This window comes from Symphodus melops (genome assembly GCF_947650265.1).
Source record: "Symphodus melops genome assembly, chromosome: 11".
NCBI classification, from domain to species: Eukaryota; Metazoa; Chordata; class Actinopteri; order Labriformes; family Labridae; genus Symphodus; species Symphodus melops.
In genome coordinates, this window is record NC_136701.1 from 12,643,192 (window position 1) to 12,663,260 (window position 20,069).

General features: G+C 39.0%; 2 protein-coding genes across 7 annotated transcripts in view; one reads left to right on the forward strand and one right to left on the reverse strand.

Annotated features, from left to right (window-relative positions):
- The window catches only part of spata22 (spermatogenesis associated 22), a 277,137-nt gene that overhangs the window by 202,164 nt on the left and 54,904 nt on the right, over positions 1 to 20,069 (forward strand). The window lies entirely within an intron of this gene.
- flrt1a (fibronectin leucine rich transmembrane protein 1a) overlaps positions 1 to 20,069 on the reverse strand; it is a 75,879-nt gene that overhangs the window by 35,055 nt on the left and 20,755 nt on the right. The window contains exon 1 of one of the 3 annotated variants that reach the window (XM_079356635.1): positions 11,108 to 11,813. The exons of 1 other annotated variant lie outside the window; for it this stretch is intronic. The gene's annotated coding sequence lies outside the window, so the exon portion shown is untranslated. Of the gene's footprint in view, positions 1 to 11,103; positions 11,814 to 20,069 lie in introns of those variants that run through there. One more of the 3 variants, XM_079356636.1, reaches the window with a different exon arrangement.

The window sequence follows — 20,069 nt, forward strand, 5'->3', positions numbered from 1 at the left end:
TGTCTCTTTGGAATCAGAAATTGTTGACCATGTGCACACTTCTGTGCATCAAAATACTGTATAAAGGTACCATCAAAACAAATGATAGGCTCTGCAAAGTTGGTTTGTGAGGGATCAACTGGAGTCCATCAGATTTTCAAAGATGCACGGTCTCATTCCATAGAGAAGTAAAATGCAATTACCAGCCGACAGCAGATAAAAGCACAGTCCATTTTAAAGAAAAGCTTGTTTTCTGCTTCTGTTTGATGAATGACGACTTCTGTGAACCCATAATGGAGCCCGCAGCACAAACCACACACTGTACTAAATCTAATGTCATGACTTCTCTATATGACTTTGGGACCATCAATCAAGATAAAGTCACAGTGCTGCAGAGAGACCATTTCAGCTTAGTTACTCGAGAAAAAAAGTCTGAGCAGCATATGTGCTACATTTTTTGTTGAAAATAGTGTGTATCAGCACATACTATACATCGGATTTGACATAAAGTTACTTGACGTTCTTCCTTGCTGCTGCAGCACATTTATAGATTAATACATTCATTGAAGTCTTTCATGTTACACGACAGGGCACGACACACACAGACATAACTTGCTCATATTCTACCTCATGGGAAACATTAATATTTAATTTTAGGCCTGTACAATTTACAACTGAGCAGCAATCTGCAGCTCAACTCATTCAGATGATATTCATTAATGAAAATCCACAAATGTGTTTTCTAACTGAACTTTCTTTCCATGAGACATAAAACATGACTTTTTTGTGATTTATGGAGAATACAGAGTTTAACAGATTGCTTAATCAGAAAAAAAGTCACACTCTGTTGATTTTGCTCGACTAACGGGCATTAGTGTAAATAAATGTTGAAACTGATGTTCCTCGGAAAGCTTCCCGTCTCATCCAAAGACTTAACCTTAACTCTTTTTTTGTTCAGCCATAAAATGCCGCAGTCTTCTCAAATATTAAGACTTGCAGATGTTTTCTAAACCTTTCATGCAGATAACAGTCAGCATGTTCCAAGCAATCTCACCTACGTACGACAAGATTTGTTGAAGCAACATGACATGAACGATTATTCACAAATCCATTTCAGCATGTACATAAACAAGGATGACACATATTCAAAGCTGTATTTTCATTATATTCAAGCGTCATGTTTTCAAATGCAATGGTCTTGTTTCATTTTGTATTATGAGATATATATTTTAAAATGTGTTTCAGATTAATACGTTTGACAACTGTGCAGGATCAAACAAATAAAGATTCACATTTCAAACAGAATGATATTTCCAGTGAGAAAACTGTGCTCCAAGAAGCAGGTAGATGGTTTGTATTTTTAATAACTGTATTGGATATCTTCACCGTTATATCACCTGCATCTTTGTACCCAAATCCTGTCCCTTCAATAAAGGACAAATGAAAACTGAGTGAGAACGTGGTGTGCTCTTTCAGTCACCAGCAGTGACTATGTATGAAGGCGGAAATAAAATTGCCTGTAGTAGAGCAACAGAGGCCCTTTTGAGATAGAAGAATTGTGATTGTATTCCATCTCAGTACACTCTCATAGGCAGCTGTAAGCTATTGATGTCTGTTCGCACAGCTATTGTTATTTAACATTCAGTTCAGGGACTCAAGGATAGGATACTGCTTTTAAAAGTAAAACCATAGTGCATGTTGGACAGCATGCATCAATACAACGATGACCCAACATCCTGCAGCTTTCATCTGCATGGAGCTTACGTCTAAGGATGAACAGGTTGCTCTGCGTGCTAAAGTAAGGCACTCTGAGAAACACGCAGCAGGATGTGAGTAACAAAGACAAAAATAGAGTTTTTGTCTTAAATACTCATTGAGATAAAATGAATGTAGGACGCTATGTTTCTTTAGCCTGAAACCACAGTAAATTGATATGTCAGCATCGCTGCTGATATAATCAGGGAAAGATATGCACTGCACACACAGCAAGACTGAAGCATAGCAGGGGAGTGTGAGCGGTTCCTGTCTCCTCTTTATGGTGATATCATGAAAATAATGATCCCTCTTCTTTGCACCTGCACTGGATTACATTCAATATAAGGATAAGCTTACACCTCACATCTTCTTTCACATATTTACCAAAGCCTGATTGGACATGATCTGTATGATATGTAGTGGAGTTGAGCTACAGCAGGTTCGTCTACAATACTGGTGGTTTTGACGTGTAAGGTTTCCCGATTAGATGATGTTTGATAGTCTACCCATTAACCACCAATCATTTTGCATGTGTTTGATTTCACAGGATGTTATTTTGAATATCCTCTAAATATTACAGGGAAAATGAATGAATATGTGATATTTTCAACTGAGAGACATTGAGTATTAACTACTATAAACAGCTGTTTATACATTTCGTTAAGCTTACTAAGCATTCATCTATTACGTTATTTTGCCATGTATTTGAACTGTTAACATTAAGATGACTAAGATGATTTAAGCATTTAACAACTTTGTCTACAAGTCTTACTTATCCATTTCAACACATATCCATTAGCCTACTTTGCCAGTTGAGCGACATGAAGATATCATGCATTTAGATATAACCAATGCTTCATTTACTTCAGCTCAGGATCAGCGCCAGTGTTCCTATTTTGGATTGGTCCGTTAATATCAGAAGTTAACACGGTTGATTTAGCCTAATTTTCTTCTTTCTTTTTTTTACCTTGAAAGAATTTCTTTATAATGTTTCTCTACTCATAATAATTTTTAAGCTTTTTTTGCTGGATGGTAAAGACCATGATTAAAGTTTATGATTAAAGCGTGGAGGAGGATGGCTTTTGACTCTTAATTAGAGACGGACTGTCTCACTATGCTGACGATCTATTCACTTTTCCAAACAGACAAAAGTTGATGGATACAGTGCTGACCAGCTGCCTGGTGTGTGCGGCAATAGCCCCAAGCACCCAGGCCAAAGTGAGCTGCGACCAACAGTGTTGCACCTTCTGCGCAATATTTAACGACCATCTTCAAGAGATGGAGGGAAGAGAGGAGAGACACTGTTTTTTGTTCTCCTATAGCTTGCCTTATCTTTTTAACATGTCAGTTATTGTTCTTTTCTCAATACATGTTTTCTGTTATATTCAGCTTGCATTAAGTGCTAATTTAGCCTTTGATACAGTTTATTTAACTGTTTATTTATTAAGCATTGCTACCAGTATAGACTTACTTTATAATGACTGTATCCACTATGATAGATTTCTTTAGTAGGCTGATTAATCAGCTTTCTTTGGGCCAGTTCAAGTGGAGCCAACATATTAAGCTGGGGGTCACCACCACCAACATTTCTGATTTTGGTAAAGAACATCCAGGATTGCATCATTCAGTTATTCAGAAACAAAAAGGTTTAACATGCGTTACATTTTCTACCTTTACTTTTCATTGTCATTTATTAAGCTACAACTATTTGTAATATTTCTTTAACTTAAATGTGCTTCATAATGCCTCAGCAACACTGCAAGCAAACACTCCTTTCCAGTCTATAGGTAGCAAATCTGTTACCAGAATTAAAAAAAACATGTTATGTTAAGAAACATTTCCAAAACAAGTACAATGCATCTGGTGAAAATGATTTCTGGGAGAGAGAAAATAAAGAGAGATTTCTGCACTGGGGAACGCTGAGCAGAGCAAATTACTGTTCAGAAACACAGTGATTCTCCGTTAAACTGCTGCAGGTACAGTGGCAGCTCAAATCTTTAGATACAGGAAAACGTTCGCAGATATGTGACAGAAACATTTAATAAAATATCAGAGCACTAGATCTCAGACCTCAAAAACGAATATGAGATCCAGGACCGACTGAAAACAAAAGTTAGCACACAGACCTGGACGGCGTTGCTTTAAGGTTTTGAATGTAGCCTCTTATATGATGTTGAATATAAGCATGCTGTCAGATTGTATACATCCCTGCTCTGCTCCCATTCATTGCTTAATCTCTCTTTGTCACTCAACCGATCACGCACCAAACTAACTCCAACCCTAAAAGGTCAGACATCAGAGCACTCAGTAACAGGAGGATACTTATCGATGAAGTGTGTTTTTATATGATGAACATTTGTTTTCATCAAGATCGTTGGTTCTGCTCTTCCATTAGTGTCAATATGTATCTGATCCCACTGTAGCCCTGTATGTTACACAGACAAACATACAGCAGCATGTGAAGGAGGAAAATCATCTGCTGAAGAGCTGCTCCATGTAATGTGGTAAAAGATATCAAGGAATGGGGCGCCGGTAGTCTAGCTGTTAGCGCGCACCACATGTGCAGAGGCTGCAGTCCTCCAGGTGGACGGCCAGGGTTCAGGTCCGACCTTTGGATCCTTTTCCATATGTCATTCCCAGCCTCTCTCTCTCTTTTGCCCTGATTTCTAGCTCTGACCAATGTCCTGTCTCTTATTAAAGGCATGGGAAGCCCAAAAATAAATATTAAAAAAAAAAAGTTATCAAGGACTGCCCATTTAGATCGATTATGTGAATTGGCTTTGAAAGGCTGCATAAGCTTCATTGAAAGGTTCAAATATGTCTTGCGGCTTTAGATGTAATCTTTAGGGGGAGCTGCGAGGAAAAATGGCTCTTTGGATGGAAAAGGTGACCGATCTCTGTATTAAGCAAACATTGAACCCTTTATTGTGTACTTTTAATTTTACCTCAATGTTAACTCTTAATTTATGACATTAAAGGACACAGCAAACTGTTTAAACATTTCTCCTTCATTACATGCTGTTTCATCCTTACTGTTCTTCTATGTTGTTTGCTTTTTATATCTCACTTGCATTATCTAGGATTTCAAAGGAAGTATTGTAAAAGGAAATCGCATTGAAAGACTGAGCTACTCCACACTCTTGCTACAAACCCCTTAGTGTGTGTATCAACATACCCTCTAGTATTTGAGTACCAATGGGTGGGAAATCACTGATCTAGGCTCTTCGTGAACACAAATTGTGTCCAGCTGCAGGCTACACCATCTCCAGAGCAACCTAATGTGAATTATGCCGCTCAATCGCACTCTGTTCGAGCATCACCATAAATCTATCCTGACTTTAAACAACCCGGCCAGTTTAAACTGATACTAGTGATAGGGATGTGAAAACCATCCAATCCGTCTTGTTCAGATTCAGAAGAAAGACACAGATATTTCTAATCGCAAAATGTGCTGTTGTTGATTCAACAACTGATGTAAAACATATGTTAAGACTTAAAGGGACATCAGCACTCATTAACAGCCAGGATTGTGTCAAATGTAATAATGTTGGTCATTATGGTCTTATTGACATGCTTTCATAGCTTACCTGCAGTTTAAATCTCATAAACTGCATGTAGAAAGACTTGCTTGAATGTCCATTTCACGCATTGCAGCACTTGTGGGTTTTTTTTTCATTGGCTCTTAAGTGCTATGCTAGTTGCAGGAATTAAACCAACACAAAGCAATGGTTGGTTTTGCTGTGTATGTGTTTGAATAAAATCGTTCTTTTAATTTCTTCAAAAACTGCTGTTATATGAATTACTTGCACAAAATGGACTAAATGATGACCAGATTGAATAAAAAATAGTGTTTGAACCTTCTGGTTGTTAATATTGATTGATTAGCACATCATATTTTATGCTAATTTGTATTACAATAATCAACAGTAATTAAGAAACAATTGGAAACTATTTGATGTCTGTTAGGATTTTATTTGTCTTGGAAGGATTTGGTTGTGCATGTGCTGATATCGTCTTTCCCCCTCTGCCAAATAAATAGCACCCATAAAACTCCTGCGTCTGCTGCACAAGATGGCAGGAAGTTTACAATAAATGTCTGGATAAATCCATGAAAGACGGCGTTGCCAACTCTTCTCCAATGAAATACACTAATGGCTGCTCAAAAAGTCACACAAAGAAGATGATGCAACACGTTCATTTGCATGTAAATTCAGTTAATAGGCGCTTACCATCACAATGAAATAATTTACTACAAAGAGAAAGAGCGACATTGAGAGATGTGGTTGCTTCATTAGCTGGAGGTAGAGACACACTCACAAGCTGCCCCTCTCTGCTCTCCCAACCAGCTGACTGAAATGGATCCAATAAGCCTCAGTTTTGTCAGCAGTGGTTCAAAGTGCTGTTTACCCTCTAAATGTATAACTAATTAATTTGTGGTCATGGCCAAAGATAGAGGCTGTCCAGCTCAGCTCAGGCCTGTGGCAAGGGTACCAACACCAAAGGCCCCACTGGTTCCAGAAAGCACCAACTCCCCCCCCATCTCTGCTCTGTGATGCTTTCACTGGAGAAGAGAGCGAATGTGTCTCTGTTCCTGTTGCTGCAAAAAGGTGGATGGCTCAAGAGCAGCTCTCATTAAAACAGCAAACACAGTGGGAGGTGAAATCCAATTAGAATATGATGAATTCCTTTAAAAAATGAGTGTATATCAATGGACATATGGATATACAGTATATACTGCATTATACATATATAATAATGCAACTTCCTGTAACGGCTCACAAAAGGATAACTGAAATGTATTTAAATAATGCAGGCGTGTGATGATTTGGATGATGTTTCTCATTAACAACATGTACTGTATCACGTCACCCATTGTGATCAGTTCATATTTAAAGGCTGAATGGGCAACATTTTATACATCAATATAGCAGAAATCCAGTACATCTTCTGAAAATAACTATGAGTCATCAATCAAGTGATGAGCCGCTGTTTGTGATGTTGTCTGAGTCGTAACTCCGTGTTTACATGGACTCACCTCCATGCGTATGAAAGTGGATTAATTTAGCGAGTAGATGAAAGAAGATTAACATACTGTACTACTTATTTGAATGTTGCGTAAGCGTTTTTAGATCATGGTCATTTTTTGTGAATTAACATGGAAAGTGAAGCTACGAGCAAACTAAAGAGCGCTTCCATTAGCCTGCTCGCACATCAATGCAGCTCAGGTTGTTTTGGTTTCATGCTGGTGCTCAAGGGTGTCATCTACTGGATCAACTACTACTATATATGCTTCTACTGGAGCATATTCTTCCTTTAATGGTTCAACTATTGAGAGATGTTAATAGCTTCCTATAAATGTATATGTTTTTGTAATTGTGACGTGATGTGTGTTCACTACTGATTCCTAAAACTCTCAGGGGCTCATAACCAATTTATTCTCTCTCTGGTCATGGTGCTTTCAATGTTTCACTCCCTCATATTAAGCTTAGCAACAAAATCATCTTAAACCAGAGCATTTTATTATCTTTGACTATTTTAAAACCAAGATTAAGGATCATCTGACCTGTGTATGCTGATACTTAATGGCTCAGTGCAGCGTTTTGTATCGTCTCATGTCAAATTTGCTAGTTGTTGGTCTGTTTATTCTTTCTTAGTTTGAAACTTTTTGTGCAGTGGTCTTCGTGATGATTTTCTTATAAAAGTGATGTTTTATCTCAGATGGGAATACTTCTAAAAAAAAGTTACATTTTTGTTTATATTTGTGCATCTGACACATTGCATTAAAATCAAACCTTTACCCTTTTACGTATGTACATGTGTGCTGTTCTGTGCAGTGACTGAGCCAAAGATCTGACTAAGATTCATTATGTCGCTGGTATAAGCCAGTTTGACCACATATTAAGTCATTAACAGAGTATCTCTAAATTAACATTAATTGAATGATAACTTTGTAATGGCATTGAAATGGGTGTGAGTCATGCATTAGTCAAGCTTTACTTCAATATATATTTTTTGTACTATGTTTCATAAAAAAGGACATTGTATGCATCGCTTCTGAATAAATGTTGCCATAATTAATTTGTTCTTATAGAGGATAGTACTGGTACATTTCTTTAATCAGTTTTGTTTTACTAATATAACAGTGAAAGTAACTCTGCAGGGTCCTTGGCAGGACTTACCTCACAATTAATAATCTCTGTATAGTGAATGTTGGTACTTCCTTCAAAATCAATCTGAACTTGTTTTTATAAGCTGTTTTAATCCTGCTGTTCAGTCCACCTCCAGTCTGTTCTGACAAGTTTCCACCTACTGCCCGGCACAGGCTCTGCAAACCATCAATTTTTCAACTCTAATGGCAACAATGGGGAGCGGGAAAGCTGTCATTCCTGTAATGACTGTGCTGTCATGAAGATAATGGCTACGCTGTTATGTTTTATAGACAAGAAGTTCACATATTCCTGGTTTGAGTGAGAAGTGCTGCAGCTGAGGGAAGCTAAACAGGACTGAAAGTGCACCATTTGAAAGGTAACAGTGAGCAGAATAAGATGGTGTAAAACAGAACGATGAGTTATGAAAGTTTGACGTTTTACTATTTTTTAGCCTGTTCCAAACAAACTTGATAGGGTTTTTTTTTACCTCAAATATCAAGGAAAATGTCTTGATGTGAAAACATTAGACACCAAAACCCAATTGTGTATTTTTGTTCTGACAAAAAAATCCATGCAGATGTCATGTGACAGGCTGACACTAATCTGTCAGAAATAGGGACAAAATGCTCTGGACATCAGTCAAACATCAATCATATAAATAAGTCAAAAGGCCGTCAGGAATGTTACCTTTCATTAAAGGCCAGTCGAAACTAGCTCTAATGATTTGGGACTGGCTTATCACTGGCAGCAACAACAAGACGCTTTGATCTGCTACAGTTTGCCAAGTAAGACACTCAAGTAAGCCGGTCATTATTGAAAGAAAGCCACATGGCGAAATGCAATATTAAGTAGCTCCCTACACATTATAATGCTTACACACAGCTGCTTAGCGAAGACGATAGTGAAGTGGCCAACAAGGGTGTGCTGCAACAGACTGAAAGATTTTACACAAGGTCTTAACAGAATGCAAATTCAGAACAGATGCTGATTTAAAGACACACTTAAAAGTCCAAAACAAATACAGTGGGGTCTGATAAGCCATACAATCCTTGCCTTGTCTATCTCTCCTATCAAATATTCAGCTGTTCCAATCATCAACCTACAGACTTGAAACTTCCAATGTATTATGCAGCGTTTTTCAGTTGCTTTTTTTAAATGGCTTTGTGTGCAATGTTCCTACAGTAAGCATTAACAGTGCATTTGATGTGAATGGCTTTTTGCTGGGGTTTTTTTCTTTTGCAGAATATTTTAGCCGTTGCATTTGTTTTGTACTTTTCTACTATTGGATTATGCTTAAATAATTTCTTGTTTTTCTCTTATGCAATAAAGTGATATTAAGTGGCTAAAACAGTCATAGAAACATTTCAAATACACTCTAAAAGAGCTGGCCACTAACATAAACAAATACAACAGGCCTGCTGACAGGCAATAAATAGTGCTGTACGCATACCAGAACCTCTGTGCTCTAATCTGGGTTTCGCATGATTAACTTCAAATCAACAAATAAAAAAATATCAAGCTGCAAAGCCACCCAAAAACCCCCATATACTATAAATACCTTTCATTGCAGTAAACTGTGCCAGCTTTATCTGCAAACGAAGCTGCACTATTCAATGAGCATGCTTATGACTGGAGGAGGTTGAATGCATTATTTGGCATGAGCTGGTCATCCAATTTTTAAATCCCAATGGCCTGCTTATAATGAAGCCATGTAAATCAGCGCTGCACCATCAGCATCACACTAACAGAACTACTAGTGGCACTTTTTTCTTTTTTAAAAAAAGATAAAAGTCGCAAGACTGAGCAATGTAATCAGTGAGCCCATTCACCACGGCTGCCATCATTACTGGCAGACATGGGCCTCACTGCCAGCCAGTCACAGGGAAGTCCATCCAAGAATACCTCTCTTTCCCGCTTTCACAAGATGAGATCCTTTGGAGATGCCATCTGTTTGTCTCTCGCCCGTGTGCTATGCGCTCAGGTTAGATCAAGTTATTGCAGCAGGCACGTCCCCAGCCTCTGCAGCTCGCTTTTTCATGTGTCTTCATCACCATGTTTTGTCTCAGTGCCCCTCTGTGGGCTTTAGCCAGAGATTCCTCAAACCTTTATCCTGATTTTTAACACAAGGGACTATTTAATGAGCTGCACAGGGAATGGAGTTGGAATATCGTGTCTTGTGTGTCTAGCCTTTAAAAATCCCTTCATATCCAGACAGATATTTAGAAATTTTGTTTCAATTAGCTGCTGTTATCATCAGATTTGAGCAAGGCACCAACAGAATGAAAGAAGCTCCTCTCTGACTGATGAAACATAAGATACTGCAAAAAAAAGCATTAAGCTTGACGCATTTTGCTTTCTGGAAGCATTATTTCACTCTCCATCCACATCAGTGAGTGCACTTCCCTGAATGATCCTCTGAATCACAATATTTATGCATATTTCACATGTTTGGGTTTATTTTGTGTTGTTTTGATTTCAGCTAGATTGTATCCAACTGTTTCACCAACTTAATGACAATTTAATGGGCATGCATGGTGGGAGGCAGTGCTGCAGGAGTGATATATGCAGTAAATCGGTCCAAGAGTCAGATAAGTCAATGTGAATCTGGCAGTGGAGGTGGGGGAGGTGGGATTTCAGGTTTAGACTTGCTTAACCAACTTTGACATCCTGAGAATAACATAAAGGGGGATTTGAAGCTGATTCTCGATGGTGGAAATGAATTTTTTCTTCACATACTTGTTAAAAATGCAGATTTTGGACTCTTTTTTATGCACACCGTCATAGTTTGGAGGAAAAAAACTTACAATTGGTTGCTCAAATAAGATGTTTTTTTTTTCTTTCTTTGCATCTACATCAGCCTCCGTCTCCGTTTATCTATGTGGCTTTCATGCTGTTTTGTCTTTGTTTGCATTTAAATCAGACTGGGCCTCGGAACCAGAATTAACTGCTTCTATACGAGACTGAAACGCTCATCCTTTATGAATGGTGTGGCATTTTGTATTGTTTGCCAGGCAGACCTCGGTTTTTTTTCCTGCACTGAACCACAAACAATATGTGCCAAACGGACTACTTGTTGGGTTATAACTCGCCAGGAAAAAAATACACAAAATATATTTTTTAGAAGGGGGGGACAATCATTTTGGGTTTTGTTTTTTTGTTTTTTTCAGGATGAGATGATGGAGAGCATATTGTCAGTCCGCGCGCATCAATCAAAGCTCACCTACCGGATGCTGCTTCCTCCACGCTTTCTTTCTTTTTTTCTGGCTGTGTTTGATACACAGTCCGGCAGATTTGGCCGCCCTTTTTTCTCCCTCACGGATCCTCCGGTGTCCTCCACGCGCAGGTGTGACCACAGTCTTGCCTTGTTGTATTCCCATATGTTGTCGCCAGCGCGATTATGAACGCCCTGGTTGATGTGTGACTGGATAGCCTCTGTGATCATGTGCTGCCAGCTTCTTTCTCTCTCCCTCTCTGTCTCCTCTCTGTAACTGCTCCCTCCGCCCGATTATCTCCCCGCTGCGGCACTGGCTACATGCTAATAAGAAGAAATAAAACGTGCCTGACGCGGTGACCAACTTGTGCGCCTTATTATTATGGCAATTAGTCGCCGGACCCCTCCGTGCTTGTTCATCCGTGCACCTTTTTGCAAAATCCACTGCCTCTCCGCTAGATCCGCGATTTGTGCTGAATAAACTGCCCCTGAGACGCTTTGGGTTATTTTCTGAAAGGGAAAAAAAAAGACTGAACAAGAGGGACGAGAGAGGGTAAAAAAAAAAAAAATGTGTCCCAATCTGCCGGAGAGAGTCTTGAGAGACGAGGAGCAGAAGAGGAGGAGAGAAGGAGTGAGGCGTAAAGGATGAAGAGGATTATAGGAGGAGGAGGCTGGAGCACATTTGTGAAGCCTTTTCCTCTGTATGTCATTTGAATAACAGAGACACTGCATATTTTACAAATTTTACCCTTTCATCATACCTTCTGTCTCTCTTTAACTCAACTCTCTTATTTTTGAGGGCTCTATCTATCTATCTATCTATCTATCTATCTATCTATCTAAAGTGTTTCTGTGAACATGAATTTTGAACACCAACACTTGACTGCTGTCCTCACACTCTCTCCGTATTTGTCACACTGATGGATGTGTTTGGTGTTTGTTTTTTCTTTTTGTCTTTAATTGGAGCTCCTCTCTGATCTGTGCACCATGTCAGTCAGCTTATGGTTCTGTCCAATCATGGCACCGATAGTCCAAGCATTGACAACCGAGTGTGTTCTCAAATTGGTCGGACATCTGTTCCCATCCCTGGAGTGATGTGGACTCGCTGAGGGAGGAACCGAGCCGAGGGAGTACTGAGCTCCAACCAGCTGCTTACATTTCAGCTGTGTATCAGAAAATCCAACACGTCGAGCCTGAGATCTTCCCATGAGTCAGCTCAGTGTGATTAGGTGTGGCACTGCTTCAGCCTCTCTTTTCATTAGTGTGCTGTCTACTGCATGCCTGTCATGTTATTAACCCCTCAATCGTGTTCTAAGAAAAAAAAAAAAACAGGGTGGTGATCCGTATTAAAAATGAGATTTTTGTGCAGAAAAAGGCAAAACTGTTAGCAGAGATCAGTGGCTCTTAAATTACAATGCAGAGCATCAACTTATGACATTAATGATTCAGTGGGACCTTGAAAAAATGAAAAATGCAGCTTCTCATTTCTGTCTTTCTGCCCTCATGCACTCCTGAGCTTCATACCGTTTGATGTCATTTTTTGTGCACCAACTTTATGTCAGAGGAACAATTAATGTAACATCTGAAGGTTTATCAGAAAATAATAAATCTAATTCCTTTGTAAGAAGGAAGCAGATCTCAGGTTCAAGAAGAAACATGACTCTTCTCCGTGACAGATGAACTTGACAGAAAGGAGGAAATTAGGCCCGTAAATGGAATTAACGCTGTCTAAACCTGACAGGTATCTGATAAAAACATGAATTTGTAGCGTCACAGAGCAGGCCCGCTTCACACTGACTGGCAGGAAAGTTCCCTCTAATTCACCATCTTGTAAAGCTGGTGATTTGCGAGACAAAACATGCTGCGATATCTGGAGATGCGGTCCAAGCTGGTAATGTATAAAGATGCCAAAAACATAATATCAAAAACTTCAAAAGTTGCTCATATCAGGAGGGTCTGTTGGGAAAATTGACTCCCATATGAACAGAAAGAGTTTTTGTACACTGGCTGCAGGTTCAGCAACCAATCCCGACTCTATTTGTTACATTTTATCTACCACGCTCTTCCTACATTTCCCGTCTATCTACAGCTATTCTGTCTAAATAAAGGCAAAAGCCAAAAGATCTCTTATCTTTAAAAAAGTTGCTCTCATTGAGACAGTCGATCATGCTGAGCACCACGTGTAGTGTCGTGCAGGATCACCCACCGTTTAGTGTGTATCAGCTGTGAGTAGTTGTAAATAAAACACCCGTGTGGGGAGCTGGGAGAACTCCCTCATCCATGCAATCAGCAGGGCAAGCCTGACAGAGGCAAACTGCATGAGATCAGTTCCCATAATCCTGTGTCCATCGTAGAAATCCTAACTGGAAATTTGTACACTGGAGATACAAATCCACAGCCTTTATATAAAGCTGCTGAACTATTAAAAAAGACTCTGTGACAGATTATTTTCTTTACTACTTGTCTAATAAATAAGTTGTCTGTTACTTTGCATGTGAAAGGTGCATGCCTCTGGCAAACTGTGTGACACACAACAGTGCTGAGCTGAATGTGTGCCCTCCTTAGACATGACCCATCACATCCCATCAGTGCAGCTTTCTGTTAATATGTGCACGCAAGTCAAGCAACTCAAACCATGACATGGCTTTTTAAAAGCAAAGCAGGCCCTTTGTAGTTCATTTAAATTATCCTCAAAACATCAACTTTTCTTAACATGGTTACAATTTGTTTCACAAAAATACAGACAAAAAGGATGTTAAACTTGTATAGCGCTTTTTTAGTCTTTTGACTGCTCAAAGCACTTTTACACCTCATGTCACACCTACCCATTCACACCCATTCCGACACTAATAGCAGAGGTTTCTATGAAGTGACCATCAGATGTAACTAATCCCAAATCATACACATTCACCCGCAACTGCTCCATCTCAGCTACTTTGGGAGAAGTGTCTTGCCCAAGGACACATTGGACATGTGGCTGCAGGAGCTGGCGATCGAACCCCCGACATTTCTGCTGAGCACAACTGAGCCAGCTACCAGATATAAAAACAACATAAATTAAAGATGTGTGATGCTTGTCTATACGCTGAATGTGCATAGGCCGTAAACATGTGCAGCTAGAAATATCACACACTGTCAGAGCAGCTCTCTGTCATTATGTGCATGAATTCACCACAGGAGTCATGCAAGGCGGTCTAGACATAGGCGCTGCTCTGAAAGCTGAGTGTTGATTTTTTTTTTTTTTTTTACAGCAGCTATACAATCCCAGAGTAAGATGAGCAGAGCTTTATGGACTCTGTTTCCTTTATACGACAGTTTGGCTGCTTGTTGAAACACTGAAAGGACTGTAAGGCCAGTTGTGTTGTTCTGGCTTATGTCAACAACCTCTTCCGAGGATGAGAATGTCTCATGTGGGCGTACAGAAGTGTTCATGATTTCAAATGTGTTGATCAAATTGACTTGGCGTTCATCATACAGGGTAAGTGATGATGGAGCTGTCCTTGAAGGCCTCCTGGTTTATGTTTCTTGCAGCTGTTAACATCCACCTGTAATAAATTAGCTCTCATTCAATCCGATTCCTAACTTTTATACTGTAGTATGATTCACATGGCCATATTGGGATTCCACTGAATGATGAGTTATGTGACGTTCAACATTTTTCTCTTCAGGTGAAAATATATAGGTCAAATATTTGAATATGTAAAGAGAAGACAGGTAGCTCCAGAAAACTCCACTGGAAGTTTGGCTTGAAAAAGTCATTTGTACACATGTGATAACTCAGTTGAGTCTATTTTAGCAAACCTATTTATTTTTCTATTTTAGAAAACCTCCAAAAACAGTACACTGCATCTCTAAACTGTATGTTTGAGTTGTCAGACAGTTGTCAGACAGACAGACAGACAGACAGACAGACAGACAGACAGACAGACAGACAGACAGACAGACAGACAGACAGACAGACAGACAGACAGACAGACAGACAGACAGACAGACAGACAGACAGACAGACAGACAGACAGACAGACACTTTATTGATCCCAAGGGAAATTCAAGGATATGACAAAGGATCCCTGCCAAAATGAAAAGACTCCATGCAACTCCATGCATATCATAAAACTGTTTCACTGTTTTCTGTTTCCCAGCACTTCTCGGCTCTGCTGTTGATACTGTGAATATGTCAAATTACATCATTGATCTAAAGGTAAAAATTCTCATAATCACATCACACTCTGTTGCTTCCTCTGCCACTTTTGAGCTTTTCTTTATATGTCATGTCTTGCCTCCTGACATCTCCTCCTCCTCCTATCCAACAGGGATAGTCTCTTGCTGTGATGTGCATGTGTAAAAGAGCCACTCAGAAAGATTTCAGGGGCACTCTGACTGAAATGTTCCCCAATGTTGTTTCTCTTCCAGCCTTTGCGATTATGTGCTGCAACAATTTTGTACATGTCTCAATACCCCCAGTTTTTGGCTGTGTTAAAAATCATACACTACTCACTATGTTGTACATTATTAAGTTATTGTGCGATCGTAGTGTTGTCCATATTATGAGCGAGCATTGTTTTACCCTATCATGAGCTTGCTGTGTCCATTTGCATTTTGAACAACAGTGTTTAACCAATGGCCACTAGCTAAGCAATACATCATGATGTGCAAAGCTCACATACAAAACAAAAATTATTTGGTGGCAATTTTACCACAATCTAGAAGCTGAACAGAGTTATGTTAGTGTTCAAAAGGGCAAGCTGTTTAATGCAGTCCAAGGTTGGGTACACAGAAAGGCAAAACAACATTCACGGATCAAGCACAATGGAAATCAAGAAAATCACTTGGACGAGGTACGTGAGGGACACTACGAACTGGCAACATCAGGGAACACACACTGGGATTAAATACACAGACAATCAGGCAGGCTCCCATTGAAATCTGATCGGCAACCCCAGGTGCCACCCCAAAATCCTAAACTGTGATTGGCATTGTCAGCAATGATATGTTCAAATCAAGTATTTTGGCAGCGCTGGAACAGGAAGAGTAGTAGGTTTCTTTGGTTTGGGGGAAAAAAAAGGTTAGTTAAAGAATATTGTCACAGAATTTAAATTTTGATAGTTTTTTAAGTTAAGATTGATAAGAATATGTTGCCATTCTATTGTTTCTTAAAAGTAGGTATGACGTGGAGATAGAAAAGGTAAACTAATCAGATTTAAACATTTGGGTGTGCACACAAACTACATGCCACCCTTGCCTGTGCCCCAATTCGGCCACCCCAAAAGTCTGGAGTCAGAGGATAACAAGACACAGGTATGCGTAATCAATACTACTCATCATACATCATACTAATCAATACTATATAATACAGGAAATAATGAAAACTTGCAAGAAACAAAAAAACATGACCTAGGTTTCGGAGCAAACCATGTCATAATGATGTTGACAGGCATCGGACCATTATTACAAATTAAGTTTACTTTAGGAGGTGCTGGTAACCTAGGATTTATTGTGCTTAACCTATGTAAGGAAGCCATAGTCCGACAAGACGGCAGCCTGTCCATGGTTTCTGACTAGGTCCAATGTAATATCTCTAAAATTGAAGGCATATAAAGTCCAAAAATAAATCTTTAAAAGAAAAAAAAAAATCAGTACTTATTGTAGTGTTTATTTATATTATTATGATTTGACAAAATGCAATGAGTATACTTTTAGTTATCACTGGTAGTCATGCTGTTCTTTACCCCTATAATCGATCCCGTCAGACGCTCAGCTCCCTATGAAGCGAGTAGGAAATCTGTGTGTAATTTTGAACAAAACCTTTTTCTTCGCCTCTTTTCTTGCATGTTCATTTCTTCTGCTTGCTCCCTGTGTGGTTTCCATATGGCTGCACCTATGCTTTTCAACTGCTTTGTTTAAATTTGTCGCTTTCTTTTAGTATTTTGCTTAATGGACTCTACAACTCTAAGCGTTTTGTTTTTGCATTTTTCTTTAAGCTGAATAAATCCAAAAGTCTGCTTTTCACTCCTCAGCTTTTGTGTGAAATCATAAAAAGCTGTCAGGCACTGGTATGGCTTGGCATATAACGCTTATAGATCGCTCTGTAAAATGCTAAATGGATTTGTGTAGTGCTTTTCTGGTCCACTGACCACTCAAGGGAATTTTACACTATATGTCGCGTTCACACATTCACACCACATTCACACAATGATTGCAGAGGATGCTACATAAAGTGCCAAACGGCCCAACAGTACTATTCCATTCACACACAGGTTTTTATATTAGCGGGAGAAATGTATGGTCCCAGAGAGAATTCAACTGGGAATCAAAATCCCTACCTTCTAGTTGAGAGTTGCATGACCTTACCACTGAGTCACTGCTGCCCTCTGTACATTTTGCAAGTTTTATCCGATGTCTTGGTCTTGTCCAAGTTTGTCTTGGGGACAGCAGTTGCGCCCGGATGTAAACAGCAGATGTCGGACTACTGTAGAGATTGGTCTGCGGCATAAATTGTATTTGTTCCATCAAAGGTATCTGAGTACAACAATATTCAATGCAAACCCAATAAAAGAAAGAAGACAGACCTGTTTTGAATTTGGGTTAAATGTAATTTATCATACTTTTAAATGTTGTATATAAGTGCCTAATTACACATTTATAAGGACATTGTAGATTTGGGTCAAGTGGTTTATCTGGATTAATTTGGTGTTTTTCTTCTTAGATGATTAAACTATAAAGAAAAATAATATAATTCAGATCATGATGTACAAAGTCATCTTTCCCCATGCTGTGGAAGGGGCCAACCAGCTTCAGTGAGGAAGAAAATCTAATATCTGACCCCCTCCATATGACACTTTATTCAGCTTTACTCTCATTGCTCTGTAACTCTGCTGCATATCTCTCTTTATCCTCCTCTCCCTGGCGTCTCAGTGGGTGTGAGATTGTAATTACGTAGTCAGTCGGTGTTTACAGACGCAAAAGCGCTTTAATTTATTCCAACAGTTAGCAGTAATTCCCCCACTTTAATTTATAGCTCCTCCACCCAGTGGGAAAACCAGAGAGGCAGATAGCAAGAACAGGGGGAGAAAGACGGAGCATATGGACAGTATATTGCAGAATACTGTTGAGTACAACTAGTATAAGGCTTACACACATTAAATGTAGCACACTTGGTTTTATTACATATTTTGGTTGTTTCTTTCAGATTGGTTGCTGGTTTTAATTTGTTGGAAAGAATGCAAACAAAAGGAAATATTCTTGGATTTACTGTGTGTAGCTGAAAAGCATCTGGTTTATTATTATGTTCCTGTTGTTTCATAAAAAGCTTCAGCAGGGTTTCACATCGATGTTCCTGTCAGGTCAGTCTGTTAAGCACAGGAGTGAAGGGTAGTTTACTTTGTCTTTACTGACATTTAATCAACACTGTGATAGGATAATAATTCAGCCTTTACCAAGGTGTTGCATTTCTTTTCTTGTAAACAGGTTTGAGCCGGGCTCTGTTGTAATTTGACACACACACAGGGAGTCTTTTCAGGCCAAAAGTACACTTACTCCGTGTTTTCTCACCTTAGAGGCACCTCTAAAGCTGTGAACACTGGTGAGAAAACCGTCATTGATCACATTCATACCGCCACCCTACAACAGCTACAATGGCTCTTATTGACGTTTTGGGAGCTATGTGAGGAAAGGTACAAAACCTTAATGGTCGCACCAAAAGACCGATGTCCGGATACAGAGGAAAAACGGCCTGCCGGACTGTCTCAGCCGAGCGGAAAGAAGCCGCTCCACCACCAGAATGAAATGAAGGTGCAGTATTGATGAAGCCGTTGACGGCAATTTGAAACAGGAAAGAGTGAGAATGGCGAACAACACATGGACCGGATCTTTGCATTGATGTATCACATATCAAGAAAGCATCTGAGTCTGGGTAGCACTTACTCAAACAGAGTTCTACAAGACTTAGAAATGACTTTAAGTCAAAGTGTCCTTACATTATTTGCTGACATAATTTCAATAAACAATATAACTAAAAGGATCAATTGATCTATGAGATTAGGTACTGCAATAGCCACAGTAATATTTTTAATAAACAATGGGATATAAAAATATAAACTGATTAATATGAATGTTTAAAGTAAACACTTCCAAACGTTTCTAGAACATTTCAGGACAGTCTGCCCCTGAAATCTTTACAAACTCATGTCCTTTACAGCAGGACGTTTCAGGAGGCAAGTTATGGCACAAAACACGTATCGAAGGTCACAGAAATGTTTACAAATCAAGAGTATTGGACAATATGATGACAGTGCCTTTATTTACATGTTAAAAACATAATTCACAGTAAATAGAGTTGGAAAGAAAAATGCTGGCAAGCAAACAAGACAAAGCAGCTTCATTAAGCTCAACTCAAGTGTGCAGCAGTTGCAGGATGTAAACATGATCTCTACCCACTCCTTCACTATACATTTTCTTAAGTATTTTACACCAATTCATCCTGACTTATTGCAGACGTGACCAGTGAGGCTTGTTTGAAGTTAAGTTGGGTTGTAAAATGTTGTCATTATAATCAGCCTGAAGATTTCATGAGATGTTTAGAAGTTGTGAATGTGAAAACGTGTAAATTTAACTGAGAACCAAATAATCTGGACACATTGTCTCCTGTGTTATAGAAAATAATGTTTCTTCTTTGAGCTTATGAAACAATAATTAAAAAAAATACTAAAAATGAATTTCAGTTCATAATTAAAATCTTTATGGATATGCAACACAAATAATATCTGATTGATTGAAAACAATTGATTGATGGAGCAATATGTGTTTTACTGAGAGAACCAGCTGTAAAAATGTGATCATGAAATGTTTCATCACAATGACAGTATTCTAAGTGGACTCTCTTGCGTAAGGCTCCAAGTCAATTTGCTTCATGGTTAAAGTTCAAGGCGGAAGTTCGATCTTTGCTTAGCAATAGCATTAAAAAACTATGAGCAAAA